Source organism: Eurosta solidaginis, chromosome 1, assembly GCF_040869045.1.
Source record: "Eurosta solidaginis isolate ZX-2024a chromosome 1, ASM4086904v1, whole genome shotgun sequence".
Classification (NCBI taxonomy): Eukaryota; Metazoa; Arthropoda; class Insecta; order Diptera; family Tephritidae; genus Eurosta; species Eurosta solidaginis.
In genome coordinates, this window is record NC_090319.1 from 214,255,101 (window position 1) to 214,269,870 (window position 14,770).

Here is a 14,770-nt window from a genome sequence, read left to right on the forward strand (position 1 = left end):
TTTATTCCTTCGATAAAAAACAGGAACTATCTCGCTTAAGGATGGAGGAACATTTATCAACATGTATCATTAAGAAGGAACAAGACAGTACTGTGTTGATTGGAATCTGGTGCATTCCAACAACGTAAAAAACATGCTTTTTCATGAGTCACTGACCGGAATCGTATGCAGTCCGGAAGTATAATCTTATGGGTCAGGCATCGAGCTGATTGGAATCCGGTGCATTCCAACAACATAGGTCATGTTACTTTTTTATGCCTTGTGATGGCTTATCCTCATTACACTACTCTTAGCACTGCCGTATTCCCATGACATGCTGATTGGAATCTTGTTGCATTCCAACAGGGAGATTGGAATCCACTGCATTCCGAAATCATGCTGAGCGGAATCTGATGCATTCTGCCAGTATAAGATTTCGGCATAAGATCTTATTTCTGCTCATATTTCTTATTATTATTATATTCTGAAATTAAATAGTAATGTTCATTGATCTTTCTTTGTTTGTAATATAACATTGTTGAAAGCTCGATATATCTTAAATTTTATCTTTTGAGTTGTATATTTATATATCTTTTATATTATGCAGTCGACCATAGTTTGTCGTCGACTTTAAATAATAAATAAATAAATAAATAAATAAATACGTTGGCCACAGCAGAGTCACGCAAGCATACGATGTTGGCCGCAACAGAGCTACGCAAACATACGACGTAAACCATACCAGAGTTACACTCACGCAGACGCACCGACATAAGCCGCAGCAGAGACGCGCATTCGCTAGCCGTAAGAGAGACACACCGACGCAGGGCGTCACAGAGATACATTTACGCACACCCAGGCAACGACCAGCACCGGGGCAAGGAAAAGCTTCGTTACAACATGCATTTTGTAATACCCCTAATATTTGAATTTAAAACTTTGAATCTATTGTCAATACATTTTTATGAGTCCCCGAAATGTACATATATACTTATTAATAAATTATACTCTAAAATATATATATTCTGTTTTATATTGAATTAATGATTACCAAATTGAAGTACAAATTAGACTTGTAGACTTTTGCACGCAAGCAAAATATTTACATTTCAGCCCACATAAATTTTAAAAATAGGATCACCCTAACATGCACTAAATAATTGGAAGGGAGGTAGATACGCACAAAACATAAAAATGCATCGGTCAAACACACGCACACGCAAAAGCCAATGCACCCAGCTACAAATACAACATACATAATAACTTAAGTGAACGGAGATCAGCAGCAAGTCGTCAAAAATAAGCGCCGCTACTAATTGGAATTTTGCTATACATACTTAGGCACTAGCATACAACACACCAACGCACTCCGTACAACAGGAGGCAGAAGCATTGAGCAAAGCAAAACACAACGTTAGAATCAGGTGACAACAAACAAATGTACAAACACACAATAGTCAAAGCGAATGCTGGAAAGCGAGGTATGCGGGCAAATACAAATGCATTGTATTCAACAAGGAGTATTATGGTGCATGGATATTTATGGAAAGAAATATTCACCGGAATAACTGTTGTAATATATTATTAATATTATTAGATAGAAATTGTTATTATAAAATAACCGTTTGCCTGCGTGCAAAATTAGTATATAAGGGCGACGAATTCGCATAAAAATGGAGAGATTATTTATTGATTTATTTATTAAGTCTATGAACACATGTTCTTACAGACTACCAATGAAAAAACTATACAGCATATTATTAACAAAATTCTTACAGACTACTAACAATTTTCATACAACTAAAAACCAGACTTTAACTAAGAAATACAAAAACTTAACAAGTCAGTGAAAAACTAGCATTTACAGACTAATATAAAAGTATTGATAACTAAAAAACACACTTTAATAAATTAATAAAAACATTCTTCGACAAAGAGAAATCAAGCTCGATAAAATATGAGATCTTATTATATTCACTCATAGCGCTGGTAACGGGGGCATTTCTCGCATAATTAGTTCTACAATTAATGCCATAAAAAGGGTAAAAGCTTCTAAGTTCTCTTCTTGGAACATTAAAATTAATTTTCTCAAGAGGAGAAGCACAATCTGTATCCCCATGGATGATGCAATATAAAAAAGTCAAAGAAAGAATGGACTTTGTCGCTTCTAAAATTTTAATATTTAAACGAAGTAAACTTGCATTATATGAGGGAGGAGGGCTAGTAAATCTAAGTGATCACAGACAGCCTTTAAGAAAAACTTTTTGAATTCGCTCAATCCTGTTAATTGCAAACTGTTGGAACGGTCGCCAAATGGTAGTGGCATACTCGAGATGAGATCGTAAAAATGAATTGTAGAGCAATTTGGGTGTATACGGGCCAGAGAACTCTGAACTATTACGCCGAATAAAACCAAGCATTGCATACGATTTGGCTATGATAAATTTTACATGGCTGTTGAAAGAAAATTTGGTATAATAAACCACACCAAGGTCCTTGATTTTATCAACAGTCTGCAGTGGATTGTTATCAATGGTATATGAACTATTAAACTTAAAGCGCAATTTAGAGTACGTTACGTGAAAGCATTTACTAATATTTCAAGAAAGGTGCGATCTAATGCACCAGGAATAAAGATTATTAATTTCACACTGAAGTTCGAACATATCAAGCGAAGACTTTATAATGGAGAAAACTTTAAGATCATCAGCGTACAAGAGAAAGCTAGCATACGAAAAGCAAGTGCTGATGTCTTTGATGAACAGGACAAAGAGCATAATACTACCTTGCGGAACGCCGGAAGTCGCAAGGTATGGATCGGATGATACACCATCAATACAGACAATACACCATCTGTTAATTAAATAAGATTATAGCCACTGCAGAAAAATTGAGTGGAAACCAAGACAGGAAAGTTTATGAATAAGGATCTCATGTGATACCTTATCGAAGGCTGTGGATAAGTCAGTATAAATACAATCCACCTGGTATCTAGATACAAAAGCAGATATAAAATACTCACTAAACGCCACTATAAATATAACTTGTCTTTTACGACACATTCAAATAACTTCGAAAGAGTAGTGAGCTTTGATATAGGCCTTTAGTTACAGACATAATTCTTATTTCCAGATTTGAAGATAGGAGTTATCGATGCAAGTTTCCAAGCATCAATAAACTACCCGCACTGAAGTGACATATTAAACAGGATCTCAAGCGGCAAAACTAAGGCCGGACAACCTTTAATCAAGGCATTTGAGAGACCATCAGAATATGTCTTGACCGATTGTTTTAATTTAGTAATACCACATGAGATATCGTCACATGAAATTGACATTGAACCGAAATCCAGAGAAGAATTTAAATCAGATGAAAAGTCGAAAGAAGGGGCATCATCATATTATGCAAAATTAGCACTAAAATAGTCCGCAAACAGGTTCGCTACCGCATTAGGATTTGTAGCTACATTATTTTGGTAAAAGACAGAAGCAGGAACCGAGGAGTAGGTCCTTTTAGATTTAATAAAATTCCAAAATGTTTTAAGATTGGAATTAATGTTTGTCTCAAAGCTAAGAATATAGTTTTTGTAAATAAACTTATCCAAACAGTTAAATTTCTTTGGATACTGCTGATACTTCTCGTAAAACAACAGATTCTTGGTCTGACTAAACTTTTTGTAGTATTTGTTTCGCAAATTCTTCTATTTTTTTTAAACCCTTAGTATACCAAGGTAATTTATACGGACTTTCTTACAGACTGGAACATGCCTTAAAGATACATAGGTCAAAAGTGTTGATCTAAATATCTCATAGCAAATGCTAACATCTGAGGAGGAAAACAGATCAACCTAGTTAATTTCCGAGAAAACATGGTTAAGTATAGACATGTCGCACCGTACAAAATTAAAAGCGATATCATCATTTACAGAGGGTACACAAAACTCATAAAACTCAAGTTTAAGAACAATAGTAGTGTGATGCATATCCGACGGAGCAAATGGTGCATGGCATTCAGATATGTTAAAATTAATATTATCACTGAGGAATATAAGATTTAATATTCTGTCAAGCCTGTTAGTGAAGTTATTGATTTGCAGCAACTTTAAGCTTAGCATGTTATATATAAAATAAGTCTCATAGGAGATCGAAGAATTCGCCATCAAAAAAATATGGAGTCAGCCAAGTTTCAACAATGACAAAAATATCGTACTCTAACTGCGAGCTCAGCGACTTAACATCATGCGCTTTTGTTCTGATGCCAGAAGAATTTTGAAAATAGATATTTAGTTGCTTTTTGACAAGGTTAGTTTTGCCACCGGCAACTAAGGGCAATTCGTTCGCCTTACCTCTTTGGGGAAAAAACGAAATGACCGAATGTTCACCCCAGCAGGCCACAAATCTGGTGATAAAACGGCATCATATAGTGTTTCTGCAACACCAAGCTCAAAGTTGACTTTTGTTAATGAGTCAAGCGGAGTGTCATTTTTTATAAGCCTTTTGCAGGCAAAGTTAGACTCATCAGCTTTCAGATGTTTTACCAGATAACTAATGATATCGTTAGAGGAAACTGATGGCTGAAATGATGATAAGTGCAGCCAACTCATACTAACTACACTCATTTCTGTACTTTTATTTGATCCAACAAAATTTGGCTTACGGCGATTAACATTTTCGTTGTGTTTACTTTGTACAGAAGGAGCTGTAGTTACAGACTTCACAGTGGTAGAAAATGCAGATGCTATAGTTGATGCCAAACTCGAAGACGATTTTGAAATTGAAGTCGAACACGAAGCAGCAGTATTCAACGTTTTGACGTTTAGTTACAGCATTATGCTTTTTACTATTATTTAAATCACTTTTACAACTTTCACAAGTATCATTGGAAATGGTAGGATCAGATCAGAGTACCAAAAAAAACGAGCTAATGTTATTAGCAGAGGCATTAACAGGATTTGGCTGTAAGTTCGGATTTGAAAATGGAGTATTTATGTTGTCAGCAACTTCTGTTGCTAACGTATTAATGCTTACATTATCAACAGTAGAAGCATTCATGCTGACAACAGTACCAGCAACATTAGATGTTAATTTATTCATGCTAGCACCAGCGTTTATATTTTCAACAGCACCAGCCATGTAGTCAGGACTGCCGTCAACAGTATGAGCACTCTCCGCAACAGTTTGTTTAGAAACAGAGCCAAAAGCAGAATTCGAGAAAGTGCAGGTATTCGTACGGCAATTCTGCATTAAATTTAGCAATGTCAGCTTTTAAATGTCTGAGCTCATTAGAAAACACTGTGTTATTGTCACACAGTGACTAGTACATAGAGCGAAGCCCAAATTGCAAGTCACTAACTTGAATACGTAGAGTAGCTTCAGCTATCGATGATTCAAGCAAACACACGAGCTTTGCATTATTAGACTTTAGCGCAGTAATTTCTCTCATTAAGCATTTAAGTGTTGTTTCGACACTGTACATATTATTAGCATTATTGCTTTTGTTCACAGCATCACCGTCCGATACGTTCGAAAAAGTATTGCTTAGAGAGAGAGGCGGTGAGCGAAGAGAACTGCGATGCTCATACCCACAAGCATTACAATAAAAAGCAATATTGGATTCGTTTAAAAAGTCGAGATCGGGCTGCAACACACCCACACAAAGGAGATGAAAAAATTGCAGCACTTAGCACATTGAACTTTAGGTTGAGTGCGATCAACCCTAAGACCACAACTATACGCCATTTTAGGAATATATATGTAAATACTCAGAAAATTAAAAAAAGCGCATGAAAGCAATTACAAAACACGTCCGTATTGCTGCAAGTATGAAACGGTTAGGGGACAGGCATTCGAGTCGGTAGGTTTTATGACTACCGACCAAGAGTACACCTGAAGGTTTTGACTTCATTTGTACGAACGTATATTCGTCTAGAAGTGTTTTACTCCATTCGACCGCAGAGGTTGGCCGGGGGCTTTATTACCTCAGTCACCTCTTACAAAGAAAGGGAATATGGCAGGAGTAGAATTAGAATTTGATGAAATAAATGTTTATTACGTTTTTTTTCACATGAAATCAACAGGGTTATCCATTTAGAAGGATCGGTAGGGATCTTATTTTCAGGAAGCCTGGACGGACTGAGGACAACCCCGGCAAAACCAAAGGAAAAGTCCATGACGTTTTGGCGCCCGAGCAGGTTTAAATAAAATTTTAAGATATACTTTCAGAGCATCATCAACGAAGATATATTTCACATTTCTGGATTAATACTACGAGAATATACAGCAGAACAATGGCAAATGATAGAGAGGCAAATGGTGCATCTAATCAGCTGGAGGTCGGACAACCAGCGATACATTATATTCAGCAGCCTGGCACATACGCAACGACCATGGATAGAGTAAGGAAGTGGGGATTAAAGGACGACGCAGGCAAAGATCCCCTAGGATTCATCGAAAGAGTGGAGGGGCTAGCAGATGGGTATGAAATCAACCGCAACACAATTTCGAAAGCGCTGCCGGAGTTGTTGAAGGACAAAGCGTTGGTATGGTATAGGAATAACAAACGGCACTGGCAAGAGTGGGACGCCTTCAAAAAGGAATTCCTGATGTTATTCCTAAGCTCCCGATACTTAGAGCAATTGGAAGATGAAATTCGAATGCGCGTACAACGACAAGGTGACCTATTTAAAGATTATGTCTTAGTACTACAAGGACTCGTGCGTCATGTGGGCTACACCGAGGAGCATAAACTAACCCGCATCTACAGAAACTTGCACAGAGAGGACCAATTATATATAAAGCGGAGCGAGGTAAGCAATCTTGATTAGCTGATAAGTTTAGCTCAAAACTATGAAAATATTACTCCTGACAGGAAGCCAATGCGACCAACCACAAGGTCATTCATACCACGGCGTCAAGAAGGTCAGTACCAGTGTCTCCAAGGAGAACAAAGTTAGGAAGAGCGAGTAGAAGCCCAACAACAGCAGAAGCCAGAGCCATAACAAGAACAGCCTGCAGACGATGCGGAAGAGTTGGCCACTTTTCATGCGGGTGCCGAGGCATAAGAAGAGAATTTTGCTGGACATGTGGTAAGATAGGCGTGCTCACTCGTGATTGTTGTTGGAAGCCACAGGGAAATGACCAGGGACCACATTGGATCCGAGGGATGGGGTCTCGGAGGTGCAACCTCGGATAAATTAGACATGTTCAAATACACAAAGGGCTGCATATTGGTAACAACGTATGTGAACGGAGAAGAAGCGGTAGCAGCGATTGACACGGGAGCGACGAAGAGCTTTATAAGTGATACAATGGCGAAAAGATTAAAAGCTGGCAAATTCAAGGAAGTAAAGACGCGAGTAAGAATGGATGATAAAGTACAGCAGAACGAGATGCTAGTCCTACCGGGACTGGGCGATGAAGTGGTAATTGGCACGGACTATCTGGCGAAGGTAAACTTGGAGATGAGATGCGGCCGTCAAGAAATAACGTTGAGAGTAGACGAACGGAAGCAAGAGGTAGCGACATTTACAACTATGGTCGAAACGGATAGCGTAGATTACAAGGAACACAACCCAATGGCGTCAGTAGCAACTAGCAAGACAGAGGACTCGGTGAGTAAATTTCTGAGCCAAGAATTACACGTGTTCGCAAAGATGTCAGGAGTATCCAACGTGGCCACAAACAAAATAGTTATGGTAGACAACCGTCCAATTTAGCAAAGGTACTATCTGAAGAATCCGAAAATGCAAGAAATTATCAACAAGGAAATTGACGAGCTGATCGAAAAAGGTTGCATCGAACAATCGAAAAGCCCGCACAGCGCACCCATAGTTTTTTCAAAGAAGAAGAATGGCAAATGGAGACTCTGAGTAGACTACCGCCAACTAAACGCAAGATCAGTACCAGACGCATACCCTTTACCACGAATACAACATATCTTGGACAAATTAAGAAGCGCGAGATTTATCAGTAGCCTCGACTTGAAAAATGGATATTGGAAAATCTCTATGGAAGCAAGCAGCAAGAAATACACCGCATTCACAGTACCTGGGCGTGGACTATACCAATGAAGGGTAATGCCATTTGGATTGCACCCAGCCCCAGCAACTTTCCAGTGAGCACTTGATCGTGTCATAAGACCAGAATTGGACCCATACGCGTTTGCATACTTTGACGATATTATCATTACAAGCAAAGCATTGGAAGAGCAGATTGCACATTTAACAGAAGTATTTCGAAGACTGCATAGAGCGAACCTGAGGATAAACCCGGAAAAATGTGAGTTTTTTAAGAAAAGTTTGAAATATCTAGTTCATGTCGTTAGCGAGGAAGGCATCCAAACCGACCCAGGCAAGATAGCAGCCATCAAAGAACTACAACCACCGAAGAACATACGAGAGTTACGACGTTTTGTAGGGGCTGTGTCGTGGTATAGAAGATTCGTGCCGAATTTCTCACAAGTCGCACACCCGTTAACATCGATGCTTAAGAAAGGTAGTGAGTGGAAGACCACCTCCAGCAATCAGCATTCGAAGCACATAAGGCAGCACTGACGCAGATACCGGTACTCGCTTTTCCAGATTTTTGGAGGAAGTTTAGTTTACAGACGGACGCAAGTGATTTTGGCCTTGGTGCAGTACTTACGCAAGGGTCAGGCGACGAAGAGCGAGTAATAGCATACGCAAGCCGCAGGTTAAACAAGGCAGAGATGAACTACTCACCGACAGAAAAAGAGTGTTTGGCAATAGTACGGGCAATACGAAAAATGAGGCCGTACGTAGAAGGATACACGTTTACAGTAATAACAGATCACCTAGCGTTGAAATGGTTGAACGCGATAGAGAGACAGACTGGTCGGATTGCGAGATGGGCGCTGGAACTACAACAATACTCATTTGACGTACAATATCGAAAAGGAAAGTTGAACGTTGTGGCAGATGCACTATCAAGGCAACCGATGGAGAGCAGTTGGGTACGTTGACGATGGATGACGGAAAAGTCGAGTGTAAGTGGCTTAAAGCAAAGATGACAGATGTAAGAAAGGCCCCGGAGAAATTCCCAGAGTAGGTTATCGAGGATGGAAAGTTGTACAGACGCATAGGAAGTCAGGTGGATGGCGAAGATGCAGTGCCATGAAACCTATGTGTGCCAACTCCACAGAGACGGAGAGTGCTAGAGGACACGAGAGGATTCACGACACACCGAGCGCAGGGCATATGGGCATCCGAAAATCGATAGCAAGAGCAACAACACGTTATTACTGGCCAGGCATATTCAGGGATATAAGAAAGTACGTACAGCAGTGTCACGCATGTCAAATATACAAACCGAGTCAACAGCCAGCCGCGGATAAGATGCTAACGACGATATCAGAGGAGCTTTGGGCAACAGCCTGTGCAGACTTTGTTGGGTCAATGCTAAGATCGAAGCATGGCAATACGATGGCATTAGTCATCCTAGACAAATTTTCAAAATGGATAGAGGTATTAACAATCAGAAAGGCAACGACAGAATGTTTAATAATAGGATTTCGAGAGAGGATTTTGGCACGGTTCGGTCTCAAAAGTATTTATTACGGACAAAGGGCGCAGTTCATCAGCAGGCGTTTTAAGAGAATTTTAGAGAAACTTGGCGTGAAACACCAATTAACGGCACCGTACACACCGCAGGAGAACCCGACAGAGAGAGCAAACAGGAACATGAAGAGGATGATAGCACAATTTACAGCAGAAGACATAGGATGCGTTGTACCGCTCAGCTACAGAGAAACTCATCAGCTGAGAAATATAGATTCACAAAATACAATAGATTAAAAATTTAAATATGATTTTTTAATTATTAAGAGAAGATAGAACCGTCTTTTTTATGGCAAAGAGCGAGTCCAAAACATCAATTATTCTCGAGTGAGAGTTGCAATCTTCACACAACCATAGAAAGGGTTCGTGGAGTTTGGAAATTGCTTCTGCATTGTTTAAGAATTATAGGTTTATGATGCCTTGAAACTCGGCATGGAACATTCAAATTTACTTCGTTCAAAAGAAATGGGCTCGAAATAGATCCATTTAAAAGTCTAGCAATAAATGTAGGAAGGGATTTAGGTTAAGAGTTAGGTTTAAGTATAGCTAGCAATTAAATGTACAGCTGGCAACCTATAGAATAGTTCACCCAAGGGTTAAGCGGCAACCTGTCGAAAATATAACGAAGCGTCTGATAGACAAAATCGAAGAGCGGCCATCGTTTGAACAGTTGAGTTCAGTTGAATACGAGGAATGGAAATTCGCAGACGTTAATCTGTGAGCGCTAACAAATAAAACCCTATAATTTAACCTAAGTGCGAATGTAACTAAAATACTATTAACATTAATTAAAACTTATAAATAACCAGCAAAATCAACCGGGAGTGTTTTATTTACCACAAATGGGGGCTCAACCGGGATAGATGTGTCAGCGTTAATTGAAAACGCATAGAAAATTTTTAAGGTAAGCCGAATTGAACGCTTAAAAGTGGGAAATCGAATGCTAGTGCGAAAACCAAATAAGCACACGAAAAAACAAGCATCAAAAAGTGCAAACAAATAAAAAAAAATTGCGAGAAGTGAACAAGAAAATCCCCTAGAATCGAGTGTGTAAGGTGTACTTGCAAAAGGTACGCGCATTCAGCGTCAAATATTAAATGTTGGTGCTCCGACGGACTGCGCTGCTGACGCAGCTAAAAAGTGGGTGCTCCAACGAACCGCGCAGCAGCGGCGAGAAAAGCAACAGCTTCGCGAGTTAAAATTAGCATTCGTGAAAACGAAGCAGAAAATGCAGTGAACGAAGTGAACCGTGAACTGTTCCCAACAGAAGATAGTCGAGTGCAAGTGCGCAAGCATCAGTAAGAGCAGCAACAGCTACGCGACACGAAGAAGTGATGTGTTCCCAAAAGAAGAGAGCAGAGTGCAAGTGTTTCCAAAATCAAATACACGAACCAGAAAAATTGTGCAACTGAAACAGTCGAAGTGCGCGAGCTATGGTTAGAGTGCTAAGTCATAACGCATTATGCGAAAAGAGACAAAGATAAGTCCAACATCAAAGTGGCGCAAGCAAGCGTGTGCGAAAATACATATACATAAATATTTCGCTACAAACTAAGCGAAAGAAAGCAAAAACTATATTGTGTACATAGATACACATATTTCGCTTGGTAAAATTAAGCGAAACGAAATTACCATATTGTGGGTTGTAAGCGAACAACATAAAACAAAACAAACAAGCAACAAAAGAATAACAAGTAATGCAAACTATCGTGATAGCAGAGGCAAAAGCAAGACAAGCAGCGGGTAGCAGGCAGCAGTGAAGCAGCGGTATAGTAGCTTTGTGTAGTTAGTCATAATATTTAATTCTTTCTTTCTTTTGCTATTGGAAATATTAATATTGTAATCAGAATAGATAATACACTTCATATATTAGTATGTATCGGAAAGCGAATTTGCATTCCTTTTTTTCGCGTGTCGGAGAATAATTGATAGTAGGTGTCATAAAATTGCCTAGTGTTTGTGTGTGTGTAAGTTCGATTTTATTTACATTGTAGTGAAATCAGTGCATGTTCACATGCGCATATGCATAGACGGGAGGATTGAGTAGGAAGTTTAGGCAAGGAGAGTATATCGATATTTGTGTTTTTTTTCTATTGAGTCGCGTAAATAAAATCGAAATAGCACGATGGATACTGATACCATAAAGGCAATGACCGTCGAAATGTTAAAAGAGAAGCTGAGGGAGCTTAATTTGAGTGTATCAGGTAGAAAAAAGGACTTGCAGTTGCGTTTGCTTCAGCATATAGTGTTTGAGGGTGAAGAAAGAGAAGAAGAGGTAGATGAAAATGAGTCGACAAACTCAGTATATGGGGATACGATTACTAACCTAAATGCGCAAAGGGTGATGTTTACGCTGCGTGATATAGAGGATAGCGTTTCCTCATTTGCAGGGGACGGTACCCGTGGGGTGAACCATTGGGTGATAGAATTTGAGGAGGTTGCCGACACGGTAGGTTGGAATGACCTTCAAAAGTATGTGTATGCGAAGCAGCTACTTAAGGGTGCTGCAAGGTCATTTTCTCGAGGGTTGACAGGAAGAGGAGACTGGGGTGGGTTAAAAGAAGCCCTTGTAGAGGAATTTGGTGAAAAATTATGCGCCTCAGAGGTGCACCGCGCGCTTAGAAATAGAAGAAAGCAGACGAAGGAAAGCCTTCACGAGTATTTATATGCACTCATAGAGATAGGGAAGCCAATCCACCTCGATGAAAAGAGTGTTGTGGAATATTTCGTAGAGGGTGTGCCAGATACGCGGTTAAACAAATCTGTGTTATATCAAGCAAAGAGCCTCAGTGAGCTCAAAGAACAAATACGGGTATATGAGAAAATAAGGGGTTCCCAAACGTCGTCAAACAGATTGGGTACGCCTCAGACAGGGTCGGAGAAAAGTGGTGGCGGAAAAGGGTACCAAAATAAGAAATGTTTTAAATGTGAAAAGGAAGGTCACTTGGCGAGAGAATGCCAGAGTTCAGATTCAAGCAAGGTGACGTGTTTCAAATGCAAACAAAAGGGCCACTATGCCAAAGATTGCAAGTCGGGTACAGGAAATACGGCAGTTAAAGATGAGCGCGCAAATACGTTAGGGCAACAGGCCGAGGGCAAATCGAGAAGTAACCTTATATTTATTGACGTAACAATGAACGGGTTCACCTTTAGCACGTTGGTAGATACGGGCTGCGATTCTTGTATAATGCGATACGATACGCTCATGATGCTAGGAAATATTGAGCTAAGTAAGGAGAGGCGTCAATTGTTCGGAATAGGAAAGGGGCAACTCACGACATTGGGTAGCTTCGAAGCCGAAATCGAAATTGGTGGAATGAAATTGGAAGTAACATTCCACGTGGTGAGAGAACGCGACATGCCGTATGCCGCTATAATAGGTAGTGATGTGCTCAAAGACGTAGAGTTAGTATTTAGAAAAGGGGAAGTAGAGTTCCGAAAACCGAGTACGCAAGGCATGGCTGACAATAGTGGTCAAAAAGGGAACCACGGAGTGATTCGGCCTGGTTCTCCAAGTGGCGTATCTGGAGTGGTTGAGCCAGATCGCAGGGATGTGAAGACACCAGCGATGCCAGTGGGCGAAATCGCACAGACGGTTCGAGTAGACAATAAAAACGGTGACACCATAAGAGATGGTGCCATGGCAAGTGCATCAAATAGCAATGAGCGAAGGCTGCCGAAGTTAACTCGGAGTAAGGTTTCAAAGGAAGGGAGTAGGAAAGATGGCGAAATGGATCTCTTTAGCGAATTCAAAGTTTTGTGTTTGGCTGAAAGAGATGACTCAAAGAAAGAAGCACGTGATATAGACGTATCGCACCTAGAGGGAAAAACTGCTGAAGAGGTAAGGAAACTGGTTACTGCCTACGTACCCGGAAAACAAACCAGTATCCCAGTGCAAATGAAGCTTATCCTTACAGATGATAGGCCCGTGTATCAGCGGCCACGTCGAGTGTCCTATGAGGATCAGCGTTATATAGACAAGCAGGTAGAAGATATGCTTAAAGAGGGAATTATACAGTGTAGTACTTCGGAATATGCGTCGCCGGTGGTGTTGACAAAGAAAAAAGATGGGACGAAAAGATTTTGTTGTGATTTTCGTAAGGTAAATGAGAAAATTGTTAGGGATAATTTTCCGATGACGTTAATCGACGAGGTGTTAGACAAGTTGCAGCGTGCAAAAGTCTTCACTACACTCGACTTAAGAAATGGATTTTATCACGTACCAATAGAGCCAAATTCGCGAAAGTATACCGCATTTGTTACACATAGCGGACAGTTTGAATTTTGTTTCGTTCCATTCGGGATTACCAACTCGCCGGCTGTATTCTGCAGATATATCCGCGCAGTATTCCAGGACTTGTTGCAAGATGGCACGATTATCGCATACATGGACGACATTGTAATTCCCGCCATGGATGAGCAAGAGTCGTTAGGAAAATTACAAAAAGTGCTGGACAGGGCTGGAGAATACGGATTGAAAATCAAATGGGAGAAATGTCAGTTCCTTAGGAGGCAAATTAACTGGTTAGGGTATATAGTGGAAAATGGAGAAATTTTACCGTCAGTGGAAAAGACTAAAGCCGTAAAAAACTTCCCTATACCGTCAAGTAGAAAGGAAATACAGCGCTTTTTAGGATTGACATCGTTCTTTAGGCGTTTTATTCAAAACTACGCAATTATCGCGAAGCCATTGTCAGATCTGCTTAGGAAGGAAGAGAATTTTAAAATGGGTATGGAACAGTTGTTAGCTGTAGAGGAGTTGAAGAAAGCTTTAATAAACGCACCCTCCCTAAAGCTTTTTGATCCATCGGCAGAAACGGAGATACACGCCGATGCATCAAAGTACGGCTTTGGAGCGGTGTTGTTGCAAAGAGATTCAGAGGACCGGTTGTTTCACCCAGTAGAATTCATGAGCAGAAAAACCACAGTGGCGGAAGAAAAGTACAGCGCTTTTGAACTGGAGGTTTTGGCAGTGATTAAGGCTTTAAAGAAATGGCATATTTATGTGAAAGACAGAAAGTTCAAAATAGTGAGCGATTGCAACGCGTTCACAATGACGGTTAAGAAAACCGACGTGCCGGATAGGGTAATGCGGTGGGCCATGTACTTGCAAGAGTACGACTACGTGGTAGAGCACAGGTCGGGCTCTCGCATGAGGCATGTAGATGCCCTGAGCCGTATATATTGAATGATTGTCGAAGATGCGCTAACATTTAG

At 40.2% G+C, this 14,770-nt stretch overlaps 1 protein-coding gene across 11 annotated transcripts in view; it reads right to left on the reverse strand.

Moving 5' to 3' along the window:
- nvd (neverland) overlaps positions 1 to 14,770 on the reverse strand; it is a 2,324,292-nt gene that overhangs the window by 154,434 nt on the left and 2,155,088 nt on the right. The window lies entirely within an intron of this gene.